Raw genomic sequence first — 15,838 nt, forward strand, 5'->3', positions numbered from 1 at the left:
CAGAACAATTCTCCTGTACGTATGTATGCACTTAAATTTAGTGATTTCATCTTGTTAAAAAAAAAAAAAAAGACAGAACAATTCCATCACCACAAAGCTCCCTGATGCTACTCTTTTACTAGTATACAGTAGCCATACCCAGCCCCCTCTCCTCATCCCTAACCCTAACAACCATCTGATATTCTCTATTATTTTATTATTTTAACAATGTTACATATATATAATCATATACTATGTTACCTTTGGATAATGGCTTTTTTTCTTTCACTCAGCATAATTCCCTTGAGATCTATCCATGTTATGTGTATCAAAGTTCATCTCTTTTTATTATATTCTGTTTAACCATTCACCTGTTGTCACCTGTTGAAGGGCACCATCCAGTTGTTCGCTATTATGAATAAAGCTGCTATGAACATTTGTGTGCAGGTTTTTGTTTTCACTTCTCTGGGATAAATGTCCAAGAGTGCAATTGCTGGCTCATTTAATTTTATAAAAGATTGAAAAACTATTTCATAGTGGATATACCATATTACTTTCTCATTAGCAATGAGTGATCCAGTTTCTCTATATCTTTTCCAGCACTTGGTGTTATCTTTATGTTTTTTGTTTTTTAAATATATATATATATTTTTGATTTTTTACAGAGAAAAAGAGAGAGGGATAGAGAGCCAGAAGCATCGATCAGCTGCCTCCTGCACGCCCCCTACTGGGGATGTCCCCGCAACCAAGGTACATGCCCTTGACCAGAATGGAACCTGGGACCCTTCAGTCTGCAGGCCGATGCTCTACCCACTGAGCCAAACCTGTTAGGGCTCTTTATGTTTTATTTTAGCCATCCTGATGGGTATATGGGCATATGTATAGTGATATCTTATTGTGGTTTTAACAGCTATTGATATTGGGCATCTTTTTATTGCTTATTTGCAATCTGTCCTCTTCAATGAAATGTATGGTCATGTCTTATGCCCATTGTCTAGCTAATTTTTTTTTTTTTTTACTGTTGGGTTTTGAAAGTTCTTTTTTTAAAATTTTTTATTGGGTATTTTTGTTTGTTTGTTTGGGTTTTTTTTACAGAGAGGAAGGGGGAGGGATAGAGAGTTAAAAACATCAATGAGAGAGAAACATCGATCAGCTGCCCCTCCTGCACACCCCCTACTGGAGATGTGCCCACAACCAAGGTACATGCCCTTGACTGGAATCGAACCTGGGACCCTTGAGTCCACAGGCAAATGCTCTATCCACTGAGCCAAACCAGTCAGGGCTTGAAAGTTCTTTATATGCTCTAAATACAAGGTCCTTTATTGAATAGTTATTCACAAATATTTTCTTCCAGTTAATGGCTTGGCTTTTCATCCTCTTCACAAGGTCTTTCACAGAGCAAAGGTTTTAATATTGATGAGGTCCAATTTATCAAATTTTTCCTTATATGGATCATGTCTTTAGTGTCATGCCTGAAAGATTTTCAGCTGGCCCTAGGTTCTGAATATCTTCTTTTGTGTGTTTTTTCCTAAAAGTTTTATGTTTTATATTTAAATCTGTGGTTAATTTGAAATTATTTTTTTACATAAGGTGTAAAGTTTAAGTCAAGGTTTTGCCTGTGGACGATCAATTGCTCCCACACCATTATTTGAAAAGGCTTGCATAAACTTTTAAAAACATTAAGTTGCCTTTGGTTATATTTTCTTCCTTTTGGCATTATTTTCAAAGCTGTTTATAAAAAGTAGGAGAGCCACTATTTATTCAAAAGTCACTTTAGGATAATCTTATTTGCGGTGATTTGATTTTACTGAATTTGCAGCCTCTGAAAGCCATTTTTGTTGACAGATCAATTGCATCTCATTACATCTCAGGAAAAAGAACATCACCCTTTCTCCCAACTAGCACACTCTTTAAAATGGTGTGACCTTTTCCAGACCAGAAAAATAAAAGTGCCGCTTGTAAAATTCCTACTCAAACCCCAAGGGCCCAGTCATTTAACAGTTTCTTCTTCCTCAACAAAACCTGGCACTTACATGAGAGGCAATGACATAATGCCTCACGTGTGGCATAGAAACTGTTTCAAAAAGCCTGTGCCTGGGGTAAGTTGGTTTACAGTAAGTGTAGATCAAAACATGCTGGGATGTGACTTCATTGTTAAGAAAACATACTCAGTTTAGAACTTGAAAATGTCCAAGGAAAGACCTGTGAGATCCTTCTGTCAACTGGAAGACTATACAGGAAAGTGAGAGTGGGTCTGTGGATGGACTCATACAGTATCTCTTCCCCTGAATCCAACACAGAGACCTTTACAATTCTCAGGGAAAGTTGAACAGGTTTGTGTATATCCTAGAAAAGAAATCAATCCATCAGATGACAGGTAAGCGTACACAGTGCTGCTCCACACGTGCCCTTTTCCTAATTATTGCTTAGATGTGAACGTGATAGAAGAGTAGCATTGGAGAGCATGTTTGGGGCTTCAAAATTCAATACGGTTGTATTACTAAGATTTACAGCTACAAATCTGAGCATTTCCTCGGCAGTGTATGCCTGTGGAATAACAATAATTGTATATAATAAAAGCCTAATATGCAAATTGTTCAACTGGGAGTTCGACCTGGAGTTTGACCATTCGCTACGATGTGCACTGACCATTAGGGGGCAGCATGGAACATGGTGGGCATTGGTGACACGACGCTGGCAGTGGGCAGTAGTGGAGGCGCTGCCAGCCCCGAAGGGCCCCAACGAGAGTGGGACCATGGTGGGATGGTGGAGCAGGTGAGTGGGTGGCACCAGGCCAAGGCGGGCGCAAGCGGGGGCCCGATCGCCCCACAGATGGCGACCAGTGGCCGGTATGCCCTGATCGCCTGGTCGGGGCTGGGCCCCAGGCTGGGAGGGGAACTGGGGGTGGGTGTGGTGACCAACCTCCTGCAGCACCCAGATGGGAGGCTGTGGCCTCTTGCTGGCTACCTGGGGCGGGGATGATGGGGATAGAAGTGTGGTGAGAATGCGGATGTCTGCCAAGCTTGCTCTCACTCCTCCTGCTACCCTCCCCGGGATGCCAGGGCTCACACCATGGGGAAGCCCCTCGTGCTCAGGTGCTGGGCACCTGCAAGGAGCCTGCGCCACATCTGCGCAGCCTCTTCTGGGTGAACCGGGCCACAGCTGCCAGGACCACAGGGGCTGATCAACTCCCTGTGGGTTTGCACAGGAGCCAGTCTGCAAGGCCGGCCGGGAGAGAGCCCACTGCCCATCTGGCTTCCGTGCAGCACTGCTGGGCGGCCCAGAGGCCTGCAGTGTCTGGCTGTGCTCACCGCATCTCTATGTGGGGACTCAGGTACTGTGACTCAGGCAGAGGGGGGTGCAGGGGCCCAGGGGCCCAGATGCTTCCCAGGGCCCAGAGGTCAGCTGGGACCTGCCCTTCCATGCCAGACGCTCGCACTTTGATCGCCAGTCAGGCCTAGGGATCGCACCTGTGCACAAATTTCGTGCACCAGGCCTCTAGTAATAATAATAATAATAATAATAATAATAATAATAATAATAATAATAATTGTACTTTACATATACTATTTTACTGAAGAAGAGAAAATGGTCAAATAACAAAGATAAAAAGAAACACACCAAAATGGTAATTGTGGTTGTTTTTGCTTTATTTTTCTCTGATTTTCACATGTTTTAAATGTGGCTAGTTTTCCAAATAGAAATACATGTACATATTTAAAAGATCATTGAGCTATACACCGAACACTTGCATTTTATTATGTGTAAAATATTTCTCAATAAAGTACTGAAAAATAGGGTAAATAAAATGCACACGCAAAACACACTACCTATAAATCAATTTTGTTATTTTTCTTAAGAAAAAGAGAGACATACCAATTAAGGGCAATGTATGGAATTTATTTAGATACTAAATCAAACAAATCAATGACATATAAACAAACAATTTACGCAATTCATAACTAGATATTCGATGTTATTAAGGGATTACTGTTACATTTTGAATAAATGTGAAATTTTCATAAAATAAAATGCACAGATCTTAAGTGTTCAGTATGACAAGTTTTAAAAATTGCATCCCCTTTAACAATATGGCTAGCAAACACCCCCAAAGAAGATACTGATACGGATGTAGCTGTAGATACAGAAAATTTCAATCCCTCAGAAAGTTCCCTCCTATTCCTTTCCACTCACTAAACCCTGACTTTTAACGCAGGACATCAATTTCTGGCTGCTAATGCCATAGATCAATTTAGCCTTTCTCAGGCTTCGCACAAAAGGAATCACACAGTAATGTACCCATTAAATTCACCCATTCTAAGTGTACAATTGAATGACTTTGAGTAAATTTATCAAGATGTGCAATCCTTAACCTAATCTGGTTTCATTAACCCAATTAGATTCCTCATACTCATTTTCAGGTAATCCCCAGGTAATTCCGCAGCCAGGCAACTATTAATCTATTTTCTTTTTTCACATATTTCCCTTTTCTGGACAATTCATGTAAATTGAGCCATACAATAAGTGGCTTTTGTGTCTGTCTTCTTTCACTTAGCATATTTTTGAGGTTCATCCATGTTGTAGCATAGATCTGTGCTTCATTCCCTCTTATTAGCTGAATATTTCATTGTACCATATTTTGTTTATCCATTCATCTTTGGATGAGCATTTTGGGTTGTTTCTATTTTTTGGCTTGTATGGAAAATGCTGCTATGAACACTGATAAGTGAGTTTTTGTTCCCACATATGTTTTCATTTATCTTGGGTAGATAAGTAGGAGATGAATTACTGGGTCATATGGCAAATTTAAGTTTAACTTTTAAGGAAAAGGTCAAACTATTTTCTACATCATGTTACATTCTCCCCAGCAATGCATGAGGATTTTTGGTTTTCCATATATGTTATTGTCTTCTTGATGACAGCCCTTCTAATGGGTATATATCAAGATAATGTTTTTGAGATCTATTCATGTTATTGCATATATTAGTAGTTAATTTCTATTTATTGCTCAACTAGAGGCCTGGTGCACGGATTCATGCACCGGTGAAGTCCCTCAGCCTGGCCTGTGGGAATTAGGCCAGAACCAGCTCTCCAACTTCCCTGAGGAATCCCAGGTTGCAAGAGGGTGCAGGCCAGGCTGAGGGATCCCACCGGTGCACGCTTGGGGCTGGGGAAGGACCATGGGAGGGATCAAGTGGCCCAGTCCCAATCGGCCAGACCCCAGCAGCAAACTAACCTACCTGTCTGAGCGTCTGACCCCCGGTGGTCAGTGGGTGTCACAGCTACTGGTTGAACAGTGAAACGGTTTAACGGTTGAACGGTCACTTGGGCTTTTATATATACAGATATCATTCAATTGCATGAAAATATCACTTTTAAAAAAATTCATTTTCCTGTTCATGGACACTTGGGTGCTTTCCAGTTTGGGATCTAATGAATAAAAATTATAAACATTCTTGCACAAGTCTTTTGGTACATGTAAGCTTTTGTTTCTTTGGGTGTGAATTCCTAGGAACAAAATTGCTAGGCGATAGTATAGATATATATTTAGCTTTATAAAAAGCTGAAAAGTAATTGTGCTATTTTGTACTCCCAACAGCAATGTATGAGAGTTCCAGTTGTTCCACATGCTTATCATTTTTTTTTTAATTTTAGCTTTGCTAATATTATTACTCTTTAAGGTAATGGTTGCATAGGAGTTACATTTTTTTTATAGTATTCGTATATTTTAGAGATAATGCTGGCATTTTTACAGGTGAAATGAAATGCTATCTGGAATTTGATTCGTAATACTTCAATGAGGGAGGGGGGCAGGGAGTGAGGTTGAGTTAGATGAAATGAGAAGCCATGAACTGATGGTATTGTTGCTGGGGATGAATGCCTGGATGTTCACTGAACCTTTCTCTCTAATCCTGTGAGTTTGAAATTTTCATAATAAAATGTTTTAAAAATATATGTATACATTTTTTAAATGAACTGAATATTGAAACTGTTAAACCAGACGTAATATGTCATTCTGGAACATTTATAATCTGTTCCCTTGGTGTTACTTAGCAAATAACTGTCTCAGAGTGTTAAAAAGTAATAAAGTACCAATGTCTTACATGCAATTTCTCCTCAAAAACTACCCTTCTTGTACAAGAGAATATCATGGCTACATTCAGTAATATAACAGCTTTATTGTCACATTATTTGATCATTTAGAGAGAAACAAGTCTTAATAATAATAAGGAAATGTTACCATTTAGAGCTTTTCTGACTAACATGGCTGATATTTGACAGACTCATTTCTTGTGAAATCATGATGGTATTAGTTGTACCAACAAAGAGAGAGAGAGAGAGAGAGAGAGAGAGAGAGAGAGAGAGAGAGAGAGAGAGAGAGAGAGAATCTATTGGAGAGAAAACAGACGAATTTATAACTAACTGAACTTTTGTTTTCTCTGAGCACTTTGATTGCCCCAGGAAAATGGAAAACTACTTAAAGTCATTGTAATCAAATTTTATTAAATCATTAGCATTATTTTCAGTATCTTGAGACTAAAAAACTTGCCCAGACGATAGTTGAATAAATGAGAAAGAAACATTATCTTTTTATATAGACTTCTAGTGTATTACTTTTGTTCTTTCTTTTTAGAAATTAATTTTTATATTTATCAATAATATCAAAACTGCCAAACATTACCATTCTCATCTATAATGGTTGCAATTTTTTAAACAACAATACGGAAACAATACGTCTAGAGCCAGTCACACAAGATAACTGATCATTCTTATGTCAAAGGACAGTTCAGAGAAAACAGTTCATTCTATGCATCATTCCTGAGAATTATGAACATTCTCTTGAGACAGCGATGAGACGTCTCCCATTGTCCATCAGTAGCTCTGACAGCCAGACTTTCATTTGCAAGCACACACAGTACTCATTTAAAACTTATAAAGATATCAAGTGGATAATATCTCTTTTCTTCCCAAGGTTTGATTGATGATTTAATTCTGTGACTTTCTCCTCTGTGCGGATATGACTTCATGAGAGTCCTTTTAAATTTCTAAGCCTGAGATAAAATTGAAGGGTTACTTTTCTTGGCTATTAACTGTAATATCTTGAAATTCACTTGACGCACTTTTGAATCTTACACACCAAAAAATGACATACTGCAGGCATCCTGAATTATTTAACTTTATCCTGAACAACTCTAGATTCATCAAGTAAATTTAAGCTCAGCTGGATTACCAGTGATTGGGTAAATGTAAATGGCTGTAGAGAGTCCCCAAATCCTGCATCTCCCCAAGTCAAGGATTCCTAAAAATTATACACCCATCATAAATTATATTAAAAATACATCAACAGAATGCCTATTTACAAATGGTGGGGTTTTTTTGTACAGGAGTACAAGTAACTTAAAAGTGCAGATACAAGAATTAACCAGGAAGAACCAAGATGGCGGCATAGGTTAACGCCGGAGTTTGCTGCCTTGAACAACTACTTCAAAAGTGAAACTAAAAAATGGAACGGACATCACCCAGAACCACAGGAACGCTGGCTGAGTGGAAGTCCTACAACTAGGAGGAAAGAGAAACGCATACGGACACTCAGAAGAGGCACAGTGCTGAAGTCAAATTCTGAGGTGCGGAGTGCGCGTAGCGGGCTGGCGGCGGAGGGCGCGGTTGGCGGTTTCAATCGGGAGGGAGTCGCAGACTCTGAGCTCCAGATACAGGCGAGTCTTTAGGGACCCAGACTCAAACGGGAGAAGCGGGACTGTCTGGCTTCGGTCAGAGCGAGTGCAGCTTTCTCTCCGAGGTTTGCAGCGGGTGCTGGGACTCAGAGAGGCAGATCCCCTGGGGACAGGACTGAGAGCCGCCATAACTGCTCTCTCCAGCCCACCCTGTTGATCCTGTGCGACCCGCCCCGCCCAAGCCCTGCACACAGGCATTTGCCGGATAGCCTCAGGCAAAGGCTAGATTAGCACCTCCCTAGAAGACAGAAGTTCTCTCACTGCAGACACAGCTGATTCTCATAGCCACTTGGCCTGGAGGTCAAACCCTCCCTGGTATTAACTACAACAATCAAGGTTTAACTATAAGACTGCGCACAAAGACCACTAGGGGGTGCACCAAGGAAGCATAACAAAATGCGGAGACAAAGAAACAGGACAAAATTGTCAATGGAAGATATAGAGTTCAGAACCACACTTTTAAGGTCTCTCAAGAACTGTTTAGAAGCCGCCGATAAACTTAATGAGATCTACAAGAAAACTAATGAGTCCCTCGATGTTATATTGGGGAACCAACTAGAAATTAAGCATACACGGACTGAAATAACGAATATTATACAGACTCCCGACAGCAGACCAGAGGAGCCCAAGAATCAAGTCAATGATTTGAAATGCGAGGAAGCAAAAAACACCCAACCGGAAAAGCAAAATGAAAAAAGAATCCAAAAATGCGAGCATAGTGTAAGGAGCCTCTGGGACAGCTTCAAGCGTACCAACATCAGAATTATAGGGGTGCCAGAAGATGAGAGAGAGCAAGATATTGAAAACCTATTTGAAGAAATAATGACAGAAAACTTCCCCCACCTGGTGAAAGAAATGGACTTACAGGTCCAAGAAGCGCGGAGAACCCCAAACAAAAGGAATCCAAAGAGGACCACACCAAGACACATCATCATTAAAATGCCAAGAGCAAAAGATAAAGAGAGAATCTTAAAAACAGCAAGAGAAAGAAACTCAGTTACCTACAAGGGAATACCCATACGACTGTCAGCTGATTTCTCAACAGAAACTTTGCAGGCCAGAAGGGAGTGGCAAGAAATATTCAAAGTGATGAATACCAAGAACCTACAACCAAGATTACTTTATCCAGCAAAGCTATCATTCAGAATTGAAGGTCAGATAAAGAGCTTCACAGATAAGGAAAAGCTAAAGGTTCATCACCACCAAACCAGGATTATATGAAATGCTGAAAGGTATCCTTTAAGAAGAGGAAAAGGAAGAAAAAGGTAAAGATACAAATTATGAACAACAAATATGCATCTATCAACAAGTGAATCTAAGAATGAAGTGAATAAATAATCTGATGAACAGAATGAACTGGTGATTATAATAGAATCAGGGACATAGAAAGGGAATGGACTGACTATTCTTGGGGGGAAAAGGGGTGTGGGAGATGCGGGAAGAGACTGGACAAAAATCGTGCACCTATGGATGAGGACAGTGGGTGGGGAGTGAGGGCGGAGGGTGGGGCGGGAACTGGGAGGAGGGGAGTTATGGGGGGGAAAAAAGAGGAACAAATGTAATAATCTGAACAATAAATATTTAATTAAAAAAAAAGTGCAAATTAAAAACTATATTATAAAACTTTGTTTTATGAATGAAGTTTCTGAAAATTTGAGTTTTTAAAGTTCCTTTGTTTGGCAACCATTATCTAAAAACTAGTGGCCCAGTGCATGGATTTATGCATATTGAAAGGAAATCAATTGGAAGAGATATTTTAATATCACTATTCACCCTTTTTCTATAATAGAAGTGTCAGAGATGAAAGAAAATTAGTAAAATGTATATGAAAATAATATATAAATTTATTAATAAACAATAACAACATGATATAACAAAGACCTGATTAAAAGCATTGATAAAAACAATGACTAATAAATTGATTAAACTTATTCTAACATATCCCTGTACACCACATTAAGAGTAAAAACACTTTCAGGGTGCTTGACTAATTTCCCCTGTGATGAAGTATTTACAACTTTAGCTTTAACATCACATGCTCTTTGAACTCTAGAGAAAGCAACATATAAACTGAGAATGTCCGAAAACAGATTTACGTAGGAATATTCCTACTCTGTCTACAGTTTTTGTCTTTTGATTTATTAATAGTCATCGCAAATGCTGGCATCACGGATTATGTTAGGTCGCAATCTTGTGATAATAAATCTAGTACCATTACAAAGACCCCATTTACTATTAAGATTTCTCAGTAGCATGATGATTGCACCTACTTTCTTTCTTTTTTTTTTTCTTGGCTCAAGTCAATTTAATTCACAAAGCACCTACTGGGATAAGTATAAGGTTACATTCAAAGATAAATAAGTCTTTTATTTTGTCCTTATCTAACTACAAAAGTTAGAAAAAAAATTATTTCTGGGATTTTTTTTCTTGCTTATTTGAAAGATGATGGTGTTGGGATAAGATAACCAACTTTTAATGATTTGTTCTTTTCTTTTTCTTTATCGATTAAGGTATTACATATGTGTCCTTATCCCCTCTTACTCCCCCACTCCCCCACTCATGCCCTCACACCTCCTGGTGTCTGTGTCCACTGGTTGGGCTTATATGCATGTATACAAGTCCTTTGGTTGATCTCTCCTCCTTACCCCCACCCTTCCCTACCTTCCCTCTGAGGTTTGACGGTATTTCCATTTTAATTTATGACACGGCATTCCCAAAGGAGTGATACTATTAAGAAATTCGATAGGAAAATTTTTCTTTTCGGCATCATCCGTTGAATCAATGGAATCACCACCCAAATAGGTGTGAAAATCTCCATCAGGTATATACAAAATTTCTTCATTTAATTTATAAACATGCTCATTTTTAGGACAAATAATCGCATGTTTAGATATATTTTTAATATTATCTATAGATATACTATTTCCAAAGGGAGCTTCAATAATAGATCCGTTACAAATCATTTCACTGGGGATTTCAATAATATCCATTCCAAGAGCTTTATATGTATCATGCATGCTTGAGTCAATGTTTATTTTTAAATTGCCAGTGTGTTTCATATGTACCCACCAATCGGTCGGTCGGTTGGTTGGATAGATAGATGGTCAGTTAGCCTTTTATAGATATAGATTATGTACTATTCTCCCTCAAAAATAATTTCATATAGAAACATCAATGATGAGAGAGAATCATTGATTGACTGCCTCCTGCATCCCCCCCACTGCCATTGGGGATCGAGCCAGCAACCCAGGCATGTGCCCTGACCAGGAATCAAACTGTGACCTGCCAGTTCAAAAGTCACTCCTTAGCCACTGAGCCACACTGGCCAGGCCACATTTCTTTCTTATAAATGGTTGGTGAAGAATGAAAACTGGTTCCTGCCATTTACATTTCACTCAGTCTATCATCTTAACTCTACTTAAAACAGTTATTTATGGGAGGTAAAGAGGGAATTGAGAGGTGTCACAATTTATTTCATTAATGACATCAACTTATATAATAAGAAAATAAGATAAACTAACAGGGTTTTTTCACTTTACTCAAGAGGCTTTGTTTCTATAAAGAAAATATAGGGAATTGGCTGAAAATCTTCTGTCCCTTTTAATAGATGGAATTTAGTAAAAGAGGTCAGTAATTGATATCCCAGGATCATTACACTTGGGCCCTAAGCTACTAAATGACAGTCCTATGCCAGGCCTAGACTTGCCATCCATCCCAGGCTCTCTGAGCTGAGCAGCCTTGTCTCTGGATCATTCTGCCATCAGCAACAGCCTTAGAGGAGGACTTGAAATTTTAAGATAAGGGTTTATAAAACTCAGATCTTGATAATGATGCAATGAATTATTTTTGAACACTCACTAAAGTTCTAGTAGCTTTATCAATATTAATTAATTTAACCTTCATAACTGTATGAAATACTATCATTCTTTTTATACAGGAGAGAAACTAAGGTTATAGAGAAATTATAATGGTAAAGACAGGAATCAAACCAAGGAGGTCTGATACCTGCACATGAGACAGAAGACCTCTCAGTATTTTGAGAATCAATACGGTAAAGAGGAAAGAGACCACTTGACTCCCTCTTTTGCCCATGTGGGAGCATTTCTAAGCCCTATAAACAATTAGATAGGAATAGCCTTGAAAAAAATATTCTTTCAGTATATATTTTATCTCCCCAAAGCAACCCCTTTCAAACTTTAATGTGCATATGAGTGAGTAAGGATGCTGTTAAGATGTAGATTCAGACTCAGAAGATCTAGACTAGGGCCCAGGATTCTGCATTTCTAACAAGCTCCCAGGTAGTCTGCATGCTGCTGGTCCAGGGCCCACACTTCGAGTAGCAAGGCCATAAGATGCATAAGTATATGTTTTTAAATACATAAATTCATAGACTCACCTCTTGTTAAATAAATTTTATAGCAAACATTTCATCCTAGATGTTTGGAAGGCTGCTCCTATAATTGTTTGTAGGACTTAGAAATGCTCCCCAGATGGACAAAAGGGAGAGTCAGATGGTTTCTGATGCTGGGTGGTGAGAATTTGAATCATTTTTATTTTTGTAACTTGGTGTAACTGATATAATTAGCATGGGGGATTCTAAAGTGTGCTTCTTACCTCACTGATAATATTATTTCCTAAGTTGATATTTAACCTGCTTAATGTTTTAGATTTTACCTAAAATAATAAAAATGTTAACCATATGGGTAGTAAAAATCGGTAATTTAATTTCCAGGCTGTTCACACAAGTGAATTCTCTTTTATTGTACTTTGTTATGAAGAAAGCAAACAATAAAAAGTTGTTTATATCTATTATTTTTAAAAATACTTAAGTCTGAATTTAAAAAGTAGGACTAGAGCACATAAATTTAAAATGCCATTTATTGCCTACATGACACAAGGGAGCACAAATTGCAAAATTACATCTCACACCTTTGCTTTTTAAATTTAAAGGTTAGGTGAATATTAAAAGTAGTTTTAAATATAGTGTATTATTCAAAAAAAGTGAACAGGTTTCAGACCAGCATACATATGATATCAAAGGTGTATACACACACACACACACCAAGGATATGTACTGAAATTATCAATAGATATGGACACAATCGATGGTAAATAGTCTTCTACCATTGTTTTAAGGAAACCAGAAAATGGCCCAACTGTTCCTTGTGAGCAGGAAACATCTTGAGACTCAAGTTGATCATGTTTTATTGAAAAGTTGAGTTCCACCTCTTCTGCTTGCCTCAGGATGGAGGAGTCAGTGAAAAAGATAAAAATCAGGAAGGATACATAGATGCAAGCAGTGCTTTTCTGAAAGAATTACAATTACTTCAAACTATGAGTATCAAAATACCACTGCACCTCTCTCTTTCCATACCTCATTTGTTGTCAGAATTCTGAAAGTTGGGTTCTAAACTAAAATTGTCATGGGTGCCTACAGCCCACATTCATAGTTCCGAGTCTGCACTTTCATCAGCTGTCCGGATAAGAAGCTTAATGACGTTTTACTCCACAGTCTCCACTGCCCCTCAAGGTGTCATACCCGATTCGAATGGGACATTCATAACCAGAACCTGAAGCTTCAGGGATCAGGTCCCTCCAGAAGGAAGCTCAGCAACACTTTTTTCAGATAATCCAAGCCATGTGACTCTTCCCCTCTGCTGGGCCACTTCCTGGTTGCTCACTGCAGGCTGCACAGACAGTGGAGCAGAAGCTCTGTGCAGTCAGACACACCAGGCAGACATGGCTCCAAATTCTGGTCCTGGGGCTCACTGCCAGTTTTTATGTTTCTTTTTTCTCCTAAATTCTAGCACTTCAAACCCTGCCTAGGGGCCTTGGCTGTTGAAGAACGTATCCTAGCTTCTTCAGCACCTCCACTGAAGGACAGCTCTGCACAGGCTCTGCTCCGGGTGGAACAGGGCTTTTTCAGAGGACGGAATTCTTAGAGCCCCATAAGGGAAGGAAGACTATGGATTGTTGCACCACATTAGCCATCCTTCACCTCGGGCAGGTGCCTGTCAGGGGTCCCATTCAGTAACGCTTGAACTCAGATGTAGGGGAGCTCAGAAAACCATAGATTCCCCTTCATATGAGCTCTTCTGAGAGCAGGGGGGAGTATAGTAACAAGGGCATTTATTTAGCGCCAGCTGCCTATGTTTTAAGGCACTGTTCTAAGAAGTTTACACAAGTAAACTTATCTCTGTAATTATTCTGCAAGGCAGCCACATGAAATATTGTCACAAAATAATATTTTTTGACATGAAATAATGTTATCTCCATTGTATAGATAAAGACTCTGAAGGACACAGGACTTAATGATTTAGTATGTGCAAAGCATTCAGAACTGTGCCGGGCACTTAGTAGGCTCAATAAATGTTAGCTATTTGTATCATAAGATTAGTAAGTGACATGATTGGTATCACATAATTTGTATCACATGATCAGTAGGCTGGGATTCAATAAAGGCATCCACATGCTTAACCACCTTCTCCTGCCCCATCTGTAAACTGAGCTCCAAAAATAGCCTGAAGTATCTGTACTTATTCCATATAAACCTGTAAACAAGATTTGCTAATAGAGAGCTGATCCTGTTACTCCTGTGCTTAATAACCTTTGATGTCGCCCTACCACTTTCAGGAAGTGGCCAACTCCCATCAGCATGGCATTCAAGGCCTCCCCCCATCTCATCCCAGTTACTGCTCCCCAAACGCCCAGGCTCCTGCTCAGCTTGTTCCTCTCTCTCTCTCTCTCTCTCTCTCTCTCTCTCTCTCTCTCTCTCTCTCCAAGCTCTTCCTCTTGAAATGCTCTTTTCCAGCTTCCCTATCTAATGTCACCCCATCAATAAAACATTCTCTGAAACTACTCCTTCACCTCCAATCTCATCCTGATGAACGGCTGGCTCACCTCTATTCTCCCACAGAAAATTCCTCACACCTCCCTTATAGCACTCACTACAGTGTATTAAAATCTCGTGGTATATATGTACCTCTCCCCATGGATTGTCACTCCTTGAGTGGGAGAACACATGTGAAAATATTTTGGAAAGCATTCATAATACAATTATTATTATGTACCAGACACTGTGCCCTATATTATAGTTCATCAGCTTCTGGATATTGATTGGTCCTACAGCTAGGAAGTTTCCCCTTCTCCACTGCATCACACCTTGAGCTCAGAAGAAAACCCTGAGACAGGGAGTCCAGTGCAAGCAGTTTATGTGTGAGGTGCAGAAAGCACTGGTAGGGAATGAGGAGGTGAGCCAGGGAAAGGAAGGGAGCAGCCAAGGCTGTGTTATTGAGCCAGCCAGCACTGTGGGCAACTGGAGCTTCGTGGTGCCAGGAACCGGGAGGAACCGTAATACACACTTCGAAGTTCCCCACCCTAGAGGAAAGGCCCCATCAGGCCTTGGCGGAGGGTATTCAGGGATATTCTCCATTCCTTCCTTCTAGCCTGCTCCTTTGTATCTGGGCAGAGAGCATGGCTCTGGGAAAGCCCTCAGGCAAACAGGTGCAGACACTAGCAGTTGGAAGTGGACTAGAGTGAGCTGAAGTCGCAGGGGGGGGAATTTGGGTGAGACCCTGACAGCAATGAGACCCTGCTACAATGCCACTCTGAAATTCCCAGGGCTGTGGAGGAGGAATTAAGTTAAAATTTTGGGAGGTTTCTAATCATTCTCACTTGATAATAAGAGCTTCTTTAACTCCTAGAATACAACACAAACTCCTTACCTTTGGAACTAAAGAATATAGATGGTTGGGAGCCTGAAAGTAATATGAGACTGAACCAGTGGATTAAAAAAATCTAATATAAGTTAGTACTGGTATTATGTTTGCATTATAGATGAGGTTATAACTTCAAGGAATAGGTGAATATCCATGATAAACAAGAAAAAATTTTAGAAGGTTTTAATCATTTGAGCACAGACTGCAAGTGGAGAGCGTGGCCTTTAGTCATGGATATAAGCCAAATAAATATAAGGGCATTTAAAGATCAAGTTAATAAGGAAGTCAGTGGATAACGTCTGGAAAAGTACACCCCAAAGGAAAAAAGATATTAAGAACTTGAATAGCCATCTGACACAACTGTGTTTGTGGTCTAAAGATCTCTTCTGGGTTTTCATAAGGGAGTTT

Source organism: Myotis myotis, unplaced genomic scaffold (genome assembly GCF_014108235.1).
Source record: "Myotis myotis isolate mMyoMyo1 unplaced genomic scaffold, mMyoMyo1.p scaffold_m19_p_1, whole genome shotgun sequence".
In the NCBI taxonomy this organism is placed as follows: Eukaryota; Metazoa; Chordata; class Mammalia; order Chiroptera; family Vespertilionidae; genus Myotis; species Myotis myotis.